General features: G+C 41.6%; 1 pseudogene; it reads right to left on the bottom strand.

Moving 5' to 3' along the window:
* Positions 1–14,495: 14,495 nt before the first annotated feature.
* Positions 14,496–15,279, bottom strand: LOC134388901 (chromobox protein homolog 3-like; annotated as a pseudogene).
* Between the last annotated feature and the right edge of the window lie 396 nt (positions 15,280–15,675).

Here is a 15,675-nt window from a genome sequence, read left to right as displayed (position 1 = left end):
GTATATGTTCATGTGCATCTTCCTGAGGCAGGATTTGTAGCTTTCACTGTATTCTCAAAGAATATATTTACTTCTAACATGTTAAGAACCCCTGGTTTAGGTAATGTGTGAAAGTGATGTATAATTGTAAGCACCCCCAAACTAAGTTATCATCAGAGAACACTGTTGAGGAGAAAGGGACACAGAGGAGCATCTACCATGGGTTAGGGGCTGTGCAGGACACAGAGAGAAGTGGGAAAACACGACTCTTGGCCTCCTGGAGCATATGACAGAGTTTGGACCTGAGACCAAAACAGATCAAAAGCTGAAAAGAAAAGGTAAATGTAGACAACACAGCTGAAAGGTCAGAAGAATCTAAGTGCCCACAGAGTCAGAGGAGAGAGATGGGCTCCCTGCAGTGGGATCAGGTCTGGGCTCAGGGCGAGAGCAGGATTGCATATAGGGGTTGGCAGGGAAGGGCATTTGTGGCACAGGGATGGCCTGGTGTGGCAGAGCTTGCATAGTGAGTGTGGAGACACATTGCATGCAGGAGACCCTCTGATAGGGACTGAGGGTCACAGAGGAGGAGGCTGCACTGTAGAGCCAGTTCTGGGGGGGACAGTCCAACCTGGGTGCCCCTTCAGATATGCACAAACTGCTCATGGTCCTTCAGGCTTTGCCCCGCAGATGGGGTTGAGGGGCTGGTCTAGAGAAGCCTGGTGGGGAGACCAGAGCCTGCCCAGGACAGATGTTCTCTTCCTGGTGACTCACGTGCTCTGGGAAGCTCTTCACGTCTAGAAGTCATTCTTGCTGTGAAGCTCACAGCAGCAGCAAAGTTCCTCTAGTGGGGCCTCATGTGACCGTACCCTCCACCTAGTTACCCCAAAGCAGACTAGGCAGATAAAGCACTGGAAAATGAGGGGAAAAAATTAAATATAATTTGATATTTCAGAAAAATATAGTGAAATAGTCATCATGAGAAACATGGGAACTTTGTTAATGTTTTTACATGTGTTGTTTCTACATGTAACTCTTGTGTGGTGGGGCCACTGTAACCCTTTTTTTGTCTGAGGGCTCCCGGGTGGTCCTATTCAGACCCTGGGCTCCACTGACCGCCAAAGCCACCCCTCCCCAAATCAGCAAGGGTTTGAACAAATGGCCATCTCTCCACTCCTCTGAGACTCTGGAAGGGCTTTCTTGGGAGCTCTTGGGGTCTTGCCATGGCCCTGCGGATATAAAGATCCTGAAGATTTTTTGTAGAATGTACTCTTGAAGACTGCAGTTGACTCTGGAGACCAATGCAGGACCAGTCTTTCCACCTTGCAGCCCGACACTCACTTCCCAAGGGAGCAATTAATTATCTGCAGACCTACAGGTTACTCAAAGTAAATATCTGAAGAAGTCTTATCTGGAGTACCCCAAGATGGTTCTCCTAGAAAAAGCAGCTGAGACCAGAAAGCCCGGCCTCTCTCAGAAAGAGAAGAGTCTGCCATTCCCTGACCACCCTCCTGTCCAATTGGCTCCTCTTTCCCTGTATGACATGCACCCACCCTAGGAACCCCCTCCCTGGCCCTGTGACTTTTCATACCTTGCTTCTATCCCTGAAATTTACCCATCCCCTTTTTCATACTGTAATGGCCTGGATGAATGATGGAGTCTCTGAGGGAGAATCTGGTCTCTTTCTGTTCCCAAGTACCAGAGGTGCCTGCAGAAAAATGGCCTTATTTTCATCCACTGGAATGAGGAGTGCTTCTTACCAGCCAGGAGGGAAAGATAGGGCTTGGAGATATTGTGTAAGGGAGAGACCTCTTGGGGACAGCCAGCCTCCTAAAATTACCCCATGTCCTGATCTGTTTTCAGAATCCCCCCAAAGCCAGGAGATGATGTCTTTTGGCTTCTCTCTTCTGCGCTGGGCTCATCGGGTGGAGAAAGGGACTCCAGCCTGGTACAAGGCAGCAGGTGGGTCACCTGGTTATTTCTGTTTTCATCTGGAACTCTGAGCTTTGACTGGTTAAAAGCAACCAGGAAGCAAGGAGACTGGGAGGGGAAGAGGCTAAAACTCAGCTCCAGTTAAAGCAGGATTGTTTATTTTACCTATTTACTCATACCCACTTCCGGCATAGTGCCTCATACACTGTGGCTTGTATTTAGAATTTCTCATACACATCTTCTCAAAGCTTAACAGTTCCTGGATTTCTTAATTTCCACAGAATTCTACTTTGGTGAAGTATGGTGGGTGGGGAGGCAAGAGTTCAATGTGGTAAATGAATCTGGGCTCAGGGATCAGCAATGGTTAGATTTTAGTGTGCCTCCCCTGCCAGGTACCATGATGTGGTAAACAGTTTTTGGTTTTGGCCATGGCCCTCATCTTCTCTGGGAATTAGTTCTCCCATATGGGAAGCTGGGCCAAGGACAGGCATGTGAACCATGCAAGGTCAGTCAGATCCTCCTTCCTTGGAATCTGAAATTTGGTCAAAGTCATCAAAAGACAGAAACTTATTGGAACACATTCATTATTCACAGTGGTGTGACCAGGTGATCCTGGTGAGGTGGTCCTATGTATTAGACTCTTGATTCTGTGTTGCTTCCTGCCTGCGAAGTTATCCCAGTTCCTGTCCATTCTGTCCTGGTTTCTGAGCCTGGTTTCCAGATGTGCCATTGCAAGATCAGCTGTTTTTCCAGTAAATTCCCTCTTGATTTACATTAGCCAAGGTCAGTTTCTGTTGCTTGCCACCCAAGGAGCCTTAACTGATACCCACAATGAGCCTGTGCTTCTGAGAGTCCCTTCAGTCACACCTCGGTTTCAGACATTGCCCCAAAGTTGTTCTAGAAGCAAATGAAGTCTTTTCATTTATCCTGACTCTACTGTAATAATTTTCTAGAATTCACTTCTTTCTTTAGTTGCCAAGTTCATGCTGGTCATTAGGTGATTGTAGTTTATAGCCAGCCTTTTGTTTTCTTTTAGCATTTTTTAGTTCATTTCAAACTTGGCCAAATGTCTCCACCCCATACCTGGGACCAAGCTTGCTTCTCTTATGGTCTGCTGCTTGATGCTACTCAGACAGGGGACACTAAGACCCGTGCCAGGGAAAGCAAACCAAGACAGCATTTCTGCAAGCCAAGTTGGAAAAACTACCAACAAGAGCTTCTAAAATGTTCTTTCTTTTTGAACTAGTAATTCAACTGATTTAGGAACTTATCCTAAGAAGTTGTCAGAGAAGCATAAAGATGTGTAAGTATATTTATCACAATATTATTTTGTTGTAAGTTAAAACTCAAAAACATTTCCCAGCAGCAGGGAAATGCTTAAATAAACAATGGTATATTCATACGATATGTGATATGTCAACTCAAAATCATGGTTTTGTAGAATATTTAATGCCATGAAGAAAATTCTCGCAGTATCTTGTGTACCAGGAGGAAACAAACAAACCTGGACGCAGAACTGTACATACAAGATAATCTCAGTTTTCTTTTCCAAGTTGGGAAGGACTGTACCAACATATCAGTAGTGGTTAGTACTTGATGGTTGATCATGGGTGGTTTAGCAGGCTCTTTGAGGGCAGGAACCACGTCTTGCTTAAGGTTATAGTTCTAAATCCTATCTCAAGTCCAGGCACATAGCTTGGCTACTGAAATAATAAATAACCTTCTTTATATTTTTCCATAGTTGTATTTTCTTTTAAATAATTAATGTGCATTTTACATAAAATCAGACAAAATATTTTAGGCAATAAAACTTCAGTGCAAGTTTATTGAAATTCTATTCATGCATCAAGGTCCCTGTGGCACTTTTAAAATGTGGCCAGAAGTATTTTACTACTTCTTCCATAGAGAGGTGGGGTCTGTGTCCCCTCCTTCTAAGTGGAACTGCTTCAACCAATGAGTGTAGTAGAAATGATGCCATGTGACTTCTGAGGCTAGGTCATAAAAGGCCAGGGGGCTTCTGTCTCATTTGCTAGGAATATTGATATTGAGGCTCTGAACCACCATGTGAGAGGTTGACCACCCCGAGGCTGCTGTATGGAGAGGCCAAATGCAGGTGCTCTGTTCAGCTATCCCAGCTGAGCCTGTCTTTCAGCCCAGGTGCCAGCATATGAGTGACTAAGCCATCTTGGAAGTAGATGCTTCCAGCCCCCTGTTGTTTGAATCACTCCCAGATAGGATCCCAGACAGCATGGGGCAGAGACATGCTGTCCACACTGTGCCCTACCCAAATTCCTGACCCCTTGAGAGTTGCAAAATGGTGCTTGTCTTATGCCACTGTTTGAGGTGGTTTGCTAGACAGCAGTAGACCCCCCCCCAAAAAACAAGTCCTACTCAAACTTCTCCTCATGAAACCTTCATTGATCCTTCATGCCCTTACCACAGTCTCAAGCTTACCACTCAAATTAGTCACTGTTGTCTCAAAAAGTCTTTCTTTATACCCATATCAGAGTACTGGCTTTTCTTGCTTTCTCCACAAGCTGATGAGTTCCCTAAGAGAGGCAACTCTGTGAGTCATTTTGTGTTCTCGGAGCACCTAGCACAGTGTCCAGCACACTGAGTTTAATTGATGGTCCCTTGATTCCTTCTGATATCAGTATAATGCACAAGAGAGACAGAAATTGACAGAAAAGGCAAATTTGATGTGTATGTCAGGCTTTTGTGGACTTCTGGCTCTCTCCATGATTCTGGGCTGCAACCTGATATCACAGATAGCACTATACCTGAAAACCATCCCAAGGGTCTTAGTTTGCTAGGGCTGTGTATCAGTCCATTTTTGTTGCTTATAACAAAATACTTGAAACTGGGTGATTTAAAAAGAAAAACGAAGTTTATCGCTTACAGTTTCTGAGGCTGGGAAGTCCAAAGTCCATCTGGTGGTGGTGACAGTGACCCAGGGGTCTCACATTGCAAGATGGTGGAAGCAGAGACAGCACACACAGAGAGAAAGACAGACTCTCCTCTTCTTTTAAAGCCCTCAGGACCATGCCCCTGACCACCATTTTTAATCCATTCACTGCTGCACAGTCCTACAATCCAATCACTTCTTCAAGGCCCCACCTTTCAATTACCATAATAGGATCTCCCGACCTCTTAACAGTCATAGTGGGGACTAAGTTTCTAATACATAAAACTTGGGGGACAAGATTCAAGCTTCAATGGGTTTTGGGGGGAACTAATTCAATCCATTACAGGCTGCCATAACAAAGTACCACAGATGGAGGGCTTAAACAACAGAAATTTATTTTCTCATAGTTCTGGAGGCTGGAAGTTCAAGATCGAGGGGTTAGCAGGTTTGGTTTCTCCCGAGGCCTCTCCTCCTGACTTGCAGATGACCATCTTCTCACTGTGTCCTTACATGGTCTTTTCTCTGTGTATACACTTCTGGCGACTCTTCCTCTTTTTATAAAAACACCAGTCCTGTTGGATTAGGGTCCTACCCTTGTGACCTCACTTAGCTTTAATTACCTTTTCTAAAAGGCCTTATCTCTAAATATAGTCATATTACTGGTTAGGGCTTCAACATATGAATTTCAGGGGCACACAATTCCATCCATAACATCAAGGGACACAGTGGAATCTTAGTTATTGTTTGCATTCCCTGTAGTTGTAGATGTCAGTGAAAAGACCCAAAGAACACAGTGATCTAAATTCTGCCCATAAACACTTCCTGGTCATAAGTTCCAGGCTTACACTGTTCTTGCTCTCATATCCCTTTAAATAATGACCTACTTAGGTGAAAGAAGTCTGTGACAACTTGCCCTTTTCCACAGCCAATGACAAGATGTAACTGCACGTAGGCTTTGTTTGTTTGATTGTTTGGTGCCCAAGGAAACCTCAAACAAATCTTCAGTATCACTGTCAGCCCACAAAATAGTGCTGATTGCAAAGTGATGCACAATATGTCACTCGCGTACAGGAGGGTGTTCTTCAATCACAACACCATCACTTGCTGAGGCTAAATAAAGAGCATCAATAAAGGCGTTTGGAAAAGAAGTTGCTACAAGCAATCAGAGGATGATTTAAGGCTTGCAGGAATGCCAGGAGCTAGGGTGTCTAGGGACTACTCTTCAAAATTTTCCTTCTCAAATTAATTCCTAGCAATTTCCTTTCTTGTCAGGCTGTTTTTATTGTTTTATATCATACTTTAAAAATATGATGGAGGAAGGGGAGAGAGAGAGCTCAACCTGTTACTGATTTGAGACTATTTTATACCCATATCTGTAAGCTATGGTTACTGAATTAGGCATGGAGCAAATATTCAAGGTCACATATTGGCCCTTCGCAATTCAAATTAAAAGGTACCTATCCTGCATTTTGCTCCTTGTTGTCAGCTGGTCTTTGTCATGCTACCTCACTGTCAAACCAGCCCTCTCCCTACACCCCCTCCCACCTTACTTTCACCACTTAAGGAATGAGAAAACGTTTCTGATGTTTCTGGTTTTGATTCATGGTATCACCAATGTATGCTCTACATGAGTCAATCAGCTCTTGTTTCCGCATAACGTAGCATGTTTGCACAATCGCCACCTGCCTGTATGGAGTATTCTAATACAAAAAAGTTCTTTATGTGAAAATAATGCCAGAAATACATTTTCTCTGCCAGTTGAAACTGGTAGGAATTTTGTTCCAATCTTTAAGAAGGCTTCATCTGTGCTCAACACGATGAAGCCCTCAAGATTTGTATCTTTCTTGAATTGTCTAAAGGTAGGAAGAGATTCAACTTGCTAAGAGCCCTTGTTTTTGACACGAAGACAAATATCCACTTCTGTGCTATCCTTCACAAAGCAGTGATTCATTTTAAAAAACCTCTCAGGAGCATCGATTCTCCAGATAGAGAAAATGAACACAAGTCTTGCTTTCTCCATTAATTTTAATATGTTCTTTCTGTGCTGTTTCACTTCAGAAAAGAGGCATAATTACTATCTTTATGAGTCAGACTCATAGCTCAGCACCTGCTAGAAAATTAAAAAACATTTTCCCCATGTCACATTCCAAAGTGAGGCTCATTGTTTTTGCGAAGTTGCTGGTGTTCACTCATTTGCCAAAATGACTATATTGCAGGCTTTAAAAGCCATGGTGATAATGGAAAACAATGACTAGAGACATTTCCAAATGTCAATACGTAAAGATAGTAACATGAACTTGATAAACTTGGATTTTCATTCTTTTTAAATTATTCATGGATTAATAAAGGAGAGTCTGTTTCTCCTAGGCATGACAAAGTGGCAGATGCAGGCAGTTCAGAGTTGTGTTCTTAAAACATACCCAGGTAGTTACTTAGGCAGCAGATATGGAATTCAGTCAATGCTAACTATGAAAGGAGATTAAATATGTTTGAATATATTATTGACATAAAGATTAAAGAATAATTGAAAGTAAGCAAAACTGGTATCATGACATAATAACTGTCCAGCTCAGGAAGGGGCAGGGTGCAATAAAAAAAATCTTTACACTGTCAATTTCTTGCCTAAATGCTCTATAAAGACATAAAGGTCAAAATACTATTATTCTGCAAATGGCAAATGTAGTGTTTGATCCCAATGCCAAACAAAAGACAGTTTTAGAGTGCCAGCTCTCTCGATTGTGCCATATTTTCCCAGCAACTTCAAAGGGTGTTTCTGTACAACACTAGCAAAATTTATTTTTTTTAAAAAAATTATTTATTATTATTATTTTTTTACATTCTAACATGTTGTGGAGCAGTTGGGGGGAGGGCGAGAGAGGGAGGAAAAGGGCGTAGGGTGGGAGGAAGAGGAAGGCAGGCCGTGGAAACCCCTCATTCCGGCAGGGGAGCACAGGGGGCTTCTGGCAGCGGCTTGGTCATCACTGGGACAGATGAGGATGTCAGAGGTCCTGTGGCTAAGGTCCTCGTCTCCCCACTGCCCCAGTTCGAGAGCCTAGGACGCTTCCAGCAGTGGCTTGGTGGCCATCACTGGGCTGGATGCAGATGTTGGGGAGGGGCATGGCTGAGGCCCTTGGCACTCCCCCTACCCTGGCTTGGGAGCCCAAGGGGCTTCTGGTCCTTCTAGATTTTATACGTGTTTTTTGGTGGTGTTAGACCTCTACTGGTTAATATCAGAACTTTGTCTCTGATCTGTGGGATTTTTGTTTTTTCTTTCAGTTCTGTGTTGGATCCTTAGCTACCCCACCACTTAAACCTTGCACTAGAACTAATTTGCTGTCCTTTGCTTCCTTCTAAAATGGAGGAACTTCCTGTGGAAACCAGCACTTGAGCTGTGTGGTTGAGCTAAATTGCTGCTTTGCTGCTGATTCTCTGGGGAAAGCTTCTTGTGCAGCTTAGATTTTAATTGTTGGCCTTGTAAGCACTTCTGGGTCTTGTGAAGTCTGGTACACCTGGGTTGTATGGAAACTCTGGTCTGGGCCTGAGTCTTTTCAGCAAACTGCACCCCCTGCAGATCTGTATTTCTGGCCAGTCTCCACTGAGTGGGCCTGTACTGACTGGAGGGCAGATCAGCTGTCCATGCTGTGCCCCAGTATTCCCCCGGGTGGCCCATCTCCCCCACTGACTGCACTCCAAACACTTCCCACGAGACAGGCCATGTGTTGATCCCTTGTGGTGACTCATCAGTCTCCAAGAGGCTCCTTTTTTCAGTTGTCTGTGGCCCCTTGCTCCTATGTGGGTCCACAGGAACCCTGTTAATGGTCTTGCTGGCCCAGGGGCTACCAAGGCCCTCTTCCCTGCAGCCTCCAAGCAACTTCATATAAAGGGCACAGCTGTAGCTTTTGCCAGCTCTTGCTCTGTGTGCTCACCAGGGCCAGTCTTGAAATGACTGGAGCTCGAAATGGTCACAATGGTCCTTTCTTTCTCTCATCATGAGGGCTCCTGGCTTCATGAACTCATAGGTCTCTCCTCGTCTTCCCTTGAGCTCTAGTGGCCCCAGCTTGGCAGTTCATTGCTTTTTAATAGTTGTAAATTAGTTGATTGTGGGAGAGGGTGATGCTGGGGACCATCTATTCTGCCATCTTGATCAGAAGTCCTAACTTGAAATTTACTTTAAAGGAGAAATATATACTTCACAGTCACAGACTGGGGTATAGCAGAGTGAGATCCACTGACACTGACACCCAGCCCAACTTACAGGCAACATTCCCAGGACCTTTCCATGTGCACTGAAGAGGAAGAGCAAACAGAGTGGAGAGGCAGTGCATGCCCCTGGCCAGTGCAATGTTCAGTGAAATCTCACTTGCGATTTATACAGTTGTCCCTCGGTATCCTCAGGGGACTGGTTCCAGGACCCCTGCAGATACCAAAATCCCAAGATGCTCAAGTCCCCTATGTAAAAAGGGTGCAGTATTTGCATATAACCTATGCACACCCTCCTGTATACTTTAAATCTTCTCTAGACTACTTAGAATACCTAATATGATGTAAATACTATGCAGATAGTTTTATGCTGATTTTAAATTTGTATTTTTATTGTTGTATTGCTATTATTTATTTATTTTAATATTTTTGATCTGAGGTTGGCTGAATCTGAGAATGAGGAACCTACGAATACAGAGGGCTGACTGTAATAGAAAATCTCACTTGAGAATTAATAACTATAGCCTGGTCCGGCCCTCACTTGGCTCTCTGTATGAATTTATATTACCTGTATCTGAAAAACTGAAATAGGAGAATTTTAATCAAAGTGTTCCCAGAATGTTTGTGTATAGTAGTCCCCACTTCTCCATGGTTTTGCATTCCATGGTTTCAGTTACCCCTGGTCAATCACGGTCTGAAAATGCTAAATAAAAAACCCCAGAAATAACTCCTAAGTTCTTAGTGTGATGAAATCTTGTGCTATCCCACTTTGTTCCACCTAGGATGTAAATCATCCTTTGTCCAGTGTATCCAGGCTGTATATACTACCTGCACCCTTAGTCAATTGGTAGCCATCATCTCTATCATCAGATCAAAAAAAACATAGTACATGAGGGTTTTTCAAAATGTTTGTTGAAAAATAGAATTAAAACATAATATGAATCTTCTCATGAACTTATTGAAGTAGCTCAAATATAGGGTCTGGTACTATCTGTGGTTTTAGGAATCCACTGGGAGGCTTGGAAGCAATCCCTGAAGATAAGGGGGCCTACTATAATCAACCAGGAGGGGCAAACACAAGTGTTCTCCGGAAAAATGCAATCTCAACCCAGGTCTCAGCGAATTCATATATTACGTTCCAAGAAACCTAAGCTCACCTTAAAACACACATACACATACCCATCTTCTCTCTCCCTCTCTCTCTCTCTCCCTCTCTCTCTCTCTTTCACACACACACACACACACACACACACACACACACACACACACACACACACGAAAATAAAAGCACTGTGACTGAGAACCAGCAGAAACAATAGACAGCAAAATCAGATCTAGAAAAAGTGTCAGACACAGAATATAAAATAAGCAAGTTTGATATGTTTAAAGAAATGGAAAATTTGTGAGCAAGGAATAAAAGTTTGTTTTTTTAATCGAGAAGACTGAAGAAAAATTGAATAAAACTTGTAGAAAGGATAATTGCTTTAGGCAGAAAGATAATGAAGCCAAATTCAGGAAGGTCTGAGGTGCAAGAAGAATTGGAGCAGAGACATTGTTAAACATGTTGGGTAAATCTAAAAAACATTGACTATAGGTAACAGTAATAATATTGTCCAATTTGTGAGGTTAAAGATACAAGGCAGAATTCAAATACTGGTCAAAACATAATATCAAATGGAAGGGGGTGAAAAATTATAGTTAAAGTATTCTAAGTTTCCTGTATTGTTTGTGTGGAGCATCAAGTAATTAACTTTAAGTGAGCATTTTAAAATGTCTAGGGTAACTCCTAAAAATAGACATAGATAATTACTTCCAAAGGAGCAGAAGGTGGTGGGGGGGGGGTGGTGGAATAAGCAAAGAAGAAAACAGAAAAGAAAATCTATTCAGAAGATGGCAGGAGAGGGAAAAATAGCTAGAGAAATAGAAAGCACATGAGAAGGTAGAAATAAATCAAAGGAAGAACAAAGATAGAGTTTTAAGATCCTCTGCATCATGACAAAACAATGGGAGTTTATACACTAAAACTATGGGTGTTAATTTCATAAATGATCTTTGAGAATAAAAGGCTTTATTCCACAAAGAAGCTTTAAACTTTTGAAGATCTATGTCTCAAAAATGGAAACTTTTATAGACAATTTTCAAGAGCACTCTTAGTGTTACTGGATTTAGAACATGTTTTTATTCTTGTACATTTTGGCCTTTGACTTTATCTGGAGAGTTTTGTCTTGTGAACAGTTGTATCATTTGTTAGTTCTCCTGTCCTACCTATATTGATACTCTTTTTCTCCTTCATATTTAGGAGGACCTGTTTTTTTAAGGCTAGAGCTAGGACACCATTTTCTAGAAATAAATTAGAAAGTACAGGACCCTAAATAATACAGGAAATGATATTTTATAAAAAGGAATATGAGACATAATATTCACCTTCTTAAGGATGCTAAATAGTTTCCTGAGAGGTCCTTATAAAATTCTGCAATAGATCTTTTTCCACAGGTCTTTTTTTTTTTTTTTTTTTTCTACTTGGTACTTTATTTTGTTCTGTAATGCTTTTTCCATAGTTTCTAAGATGGTTTTTTTATTGTTTATTTTTTCTTTTTCTCTTGAATGCTCATCCTCAAATGAGGCTAGACCTTATGTCAACAGACAGGGTACAGAGCCATCTTCAAGTTTGCTCTGGGGTGAGGGTCACCCTCCTTCTCAGAGACACAACCGAAGACAAGGTGATGTGCACAGCCCCTGGTCCAATTCCCAGCTTATAGTACCAGTTTGCCTAATCTAGGCTTTACCACTTACTAGCTGTGTGACTTTGGGAGAGTTGCTTAACCTCTCTATGCCTCAGTTTTCTCATCTTTAAAAGGAAGCTAATAAACACACCAGCCCCACAATGTTCTTGTTAGGACTAAATGAAAAGCCTTTAAAGCCCTTAGCACTGTGCATAAATAGTAAATGTCAGCTATTATTATATTATGGTTGTTACTATAATATATAGTATAATACAATGTATTGCTGCTGCTGTAGTAACTGTACTACAGCTGTCCTTCTCTGACAGAGCATGCTTCTCTAGCCACCTGGCTTAGTCTGCTGATACTCTGGACCAGTGCTGTCTTTGAGAGAATTCCACTTCCCAGGATATCACACACCACTGCCCATCTCACACTCTCCACCACCACACACAAGCTTCCTCTCCAGCCTTTTTAAGAGAGTTTCCATCTTAGAATGTTCCCAGAAAAGTGGCCTTGGGTGCCTTGAGGGGCAGCCCCCATGTGGCACAGCAATGGGGATCCAGGTTCTTGTTGTTGCTTTGTTGCTGCTATAGACTGGATGTCCCCCCAACCTCACTGATGCTTAATCCCCACTGTAACTGAGGGTGGGAAATCCTATTACGGTAATTGAAAGGTGGGGCCATGAAGAGGTGATTAGATTGTAGGATCATGTCATAGCGAATGGATTAATAATGGTGGTTGGGCGTGGTTCTGAGGGCTTTGGAAGGAGAGCACACGGGGAGTTATTCTCTCTCTGCACTGCCATTTTCTGCCATGCGACACCCCTCGGTCACTGTTGCCACCACCAAGGCCTTCACCAAAATGTGTTCCCTGGACTTTGGACTTCCCAGCCTCTGAAACTGTAAGCAATAAATTTCATTTTCTTATAAATCACTCAGTTTCAGGTATTTTGTTATAAGCAACAGAAATGGACTAACACAGTTGCTTTGAGCTGTGGGTGTTTGACCCTTTTCTTTTTCATCACAGGGCTTTTAACCAGATATTGGAAGGGGCTGCCTCAATTCCTGTTAGCCCAATGCCATGCCATCTGACACTGGAAATCTAGTTACTACTTTTAAACTGGGAACACAGAATGAGGGAGTAAGCCTAATGCCTGTGAACCAGGCAAGGAGGACCCCAGGCCCTTTTATTCATGTCTTTTTGGGGATGAAGGAAACCCATCAGTGACCTGCACTGAGACACCAATCCTAACCTGAGTTGGCTGAGGAAGTATAGTTGGCCCTCTGAATCTGTGGATTCTGCATCCATAGATTCAACTAACCACAGCTCGAAAATATTCAAAAAGAAGAAAACTGCATCTGTGCTGAACACATACAGACTTTTCTTGTCATTATTCCCTAAACAATACAGTATAACAACTATTTACACAGCATTTACATTGAATTAGGTGTTCTAAGAAGTCTAGAGATGATTTAAAGTATACGGGAGGATGTGTGTGGGTTATATGTGAATTCTACACCATTTTGTATAGGGGACTTGAGCATCCATGGATTTTGGTATTCACGGGGGGTCCTGGAACCAATTTCTACAGATACTGAGGGATGACTATAATAATAGCCCTATTTTTACACATATTTAGATAAGCTAGAAGCTTTGAGGCTAAATCATCCCCTCAGGAGTGCTAAGACTAAATCCAAAGATGGCCAAGGAAAACTGCTGAGACAATATCCCTACCATGTTTCTAGGACAATTCAGAACCTTTTTTTTTTTTTTTTTTTAAGGAATATAAAGCTATTTATTGACCACTGCTCACCAGTATTTACAATAAACAATATACAGTTGGGTAACATTCTGATTACTACAAAGTTATCGTTTTCCTGGTTTCTGCTGAACCAGTAACCCAAATACTGCAAGATTTGAGCCTACATGTAAGGAATGAGTAGGGATAAACAAAAACCATGCAGGTTGATAATTTGGTTTGCAAGTTTGTTTACCCATTTATGCCAGCAGATGCTAAACTGCCAACATCTCTAACTGCGTGACTATGTTTTCATGAGCCAAGTCTTAGATATTCCAGAAGTCATGAACTTTTAGTCAATACAACACAGGGATTTCAACTTTTTATAAAGGAATGGCTCACCAGAGGAATCTTTAAATGTCCTTTTAACTGAGTCTTGCTTAGCTGATTAAAACACTAGGATTTGTCCAGTTTCCTCATCTGGGTAGGTTGTTGGTAGTGGCAAATTTTGCAAATAAATGATAGCACTTATACAATTATAGATATAGATATGGATTCTGATATGGATCTGCTTTTAAATTATCCAATTACAGAATCATCTATTTAATTTGAAAGGTTACGGCTTCAGAAAAAATTCAACTTGAAGTGACTTATTTCTTAGGTTGTTCAGAATGATGGCATCTCAGAAATGTGAGCTTATTTACCCCATGGTTTTTGCTTTGGTGAATGTTAAAAGCACATAAACAAAAAAAGCCATTTGTATATGTATTTTTTGTATACACACACAAAAAAAACAAACCCAGAATGGTCCTTAGGCATATGAGTTAAACACAAGTTCCGACTGAGTAATGACTATGGAAATTTCCCCCAACATTTAGAAAAGATGTACTCTAATGCAGAGGAAATAATATGCTATGGAATCAAATGTCCTTTTCTGATAAAGGAGGCAACTACAGAAAGCTTTTATTTATTTGTTCAAAGTAACCAGTGCTATTGATGCAAAAGAACTCAACTCCCCCAATACTACTTTCAAAACGAACACATCAAACTTGATTTTCATTAGAATGTAGTTATTTCTTCACACTAGTAAATCAAAAACTAAGACCTAGATTTTATATATATATATAAATATATATAAAAAGCAATGCAAACAATTATTGAGCTTCATCTTCTGGACAAGAATGCCAAGTTAGTCTCTCTTCATAAAAAGTAATTACAATTTGAGGACACTTCATATTTGCCTCTTTTGCCAGCACCAAGTCTGCCTCATCTGAATCTTTCCGTTTCATGAGAAACATTAGTTCTCCACTGCTGTCTGTGGCACCAATTATTCTTTCAGGATCAAGGCCTCTGGCAAAGCCTCTTGGTTTGCCAGCAGCATCTCTTTTCTTCTTTGACTTGCTATCATCCGATTCACTGTCCGATAAAGATTTTCTTTTTGTACCGTCTTTCTCTTTACCAGCTTTTTGAGAATTAAGAAATGCTTCAATTTACTCTGGACAATCTAAATTTTCTTCAAGTTCCCAAGTATTGTCAGCATCTGTAAATCCCTTCCACTTGAGGAAATACTCCACCTTCCCATTCACTACACGTCGGTCCAGTACTTTTTCCACCACAAATTCTTCAGGCTCTGCCTCTTCGACTTTTTTACTTTTTCCATTCTGTTTCTTTCCCATTTTTTGCAATGTAGTTTTATTGGAGGCCATTTTTTATGGCAGACTTGAAGAGCTATTGCAGCACCGAGTGAGATCTAGACAGACAGCAAGCCACCGACTTCACCGCCTCCGAGCTGCTCCGGGTTGCGGGTCTGCCCAGAACCTTTATGAGATGATTTGTCTGCTGAAACCCATGGTATTACATTTAGAATAAAGGTTTATATTAAACTTTTAATGGCTGAGTTTCAGTAGTACATGAATAAACATTTCTCTTCATTAAAAGTTGAGCTGCTTTTATACTAATAAGGCCAGAAGAGGCATAAATAGTAAAACAATGAACAGTTCACAAAGATTTTGTGGTTGAAATGAAGTTCAGATCATACATGCAATCAGGACCCGTGCCCTCAGACCCAGCTGGACAACCTTCCCTGTTTCCTTCTAACAGCTGTCCTACATGCTGGGAGGCATGGGGATGGTTGTAGAAACCCTGGGTGTCTGGAGCATGAACACTTAAGAGTGTGTCTATGAAGTTAGCATTAGAAAATT

This window comes from Cynocephalus volans, chromosome 1 (assembly GCF_027409185.1).
Source record: "Cynocephalus volans isolate mCynVol1 chromosome 1, mCynVol1.pri, whole genome shotgun sequence".
Lineage (NCBI taxonomy): Eukaryota > Metazoa > Chordata > Mammalia > Dermoptera > Cynocephalidae > Cynocephalus > Cynocephalus volans.
Note: the sequence above shows the minus strand (reverse complement) of the source record. Positions and strands in the feature narration are given on the sequence as shown.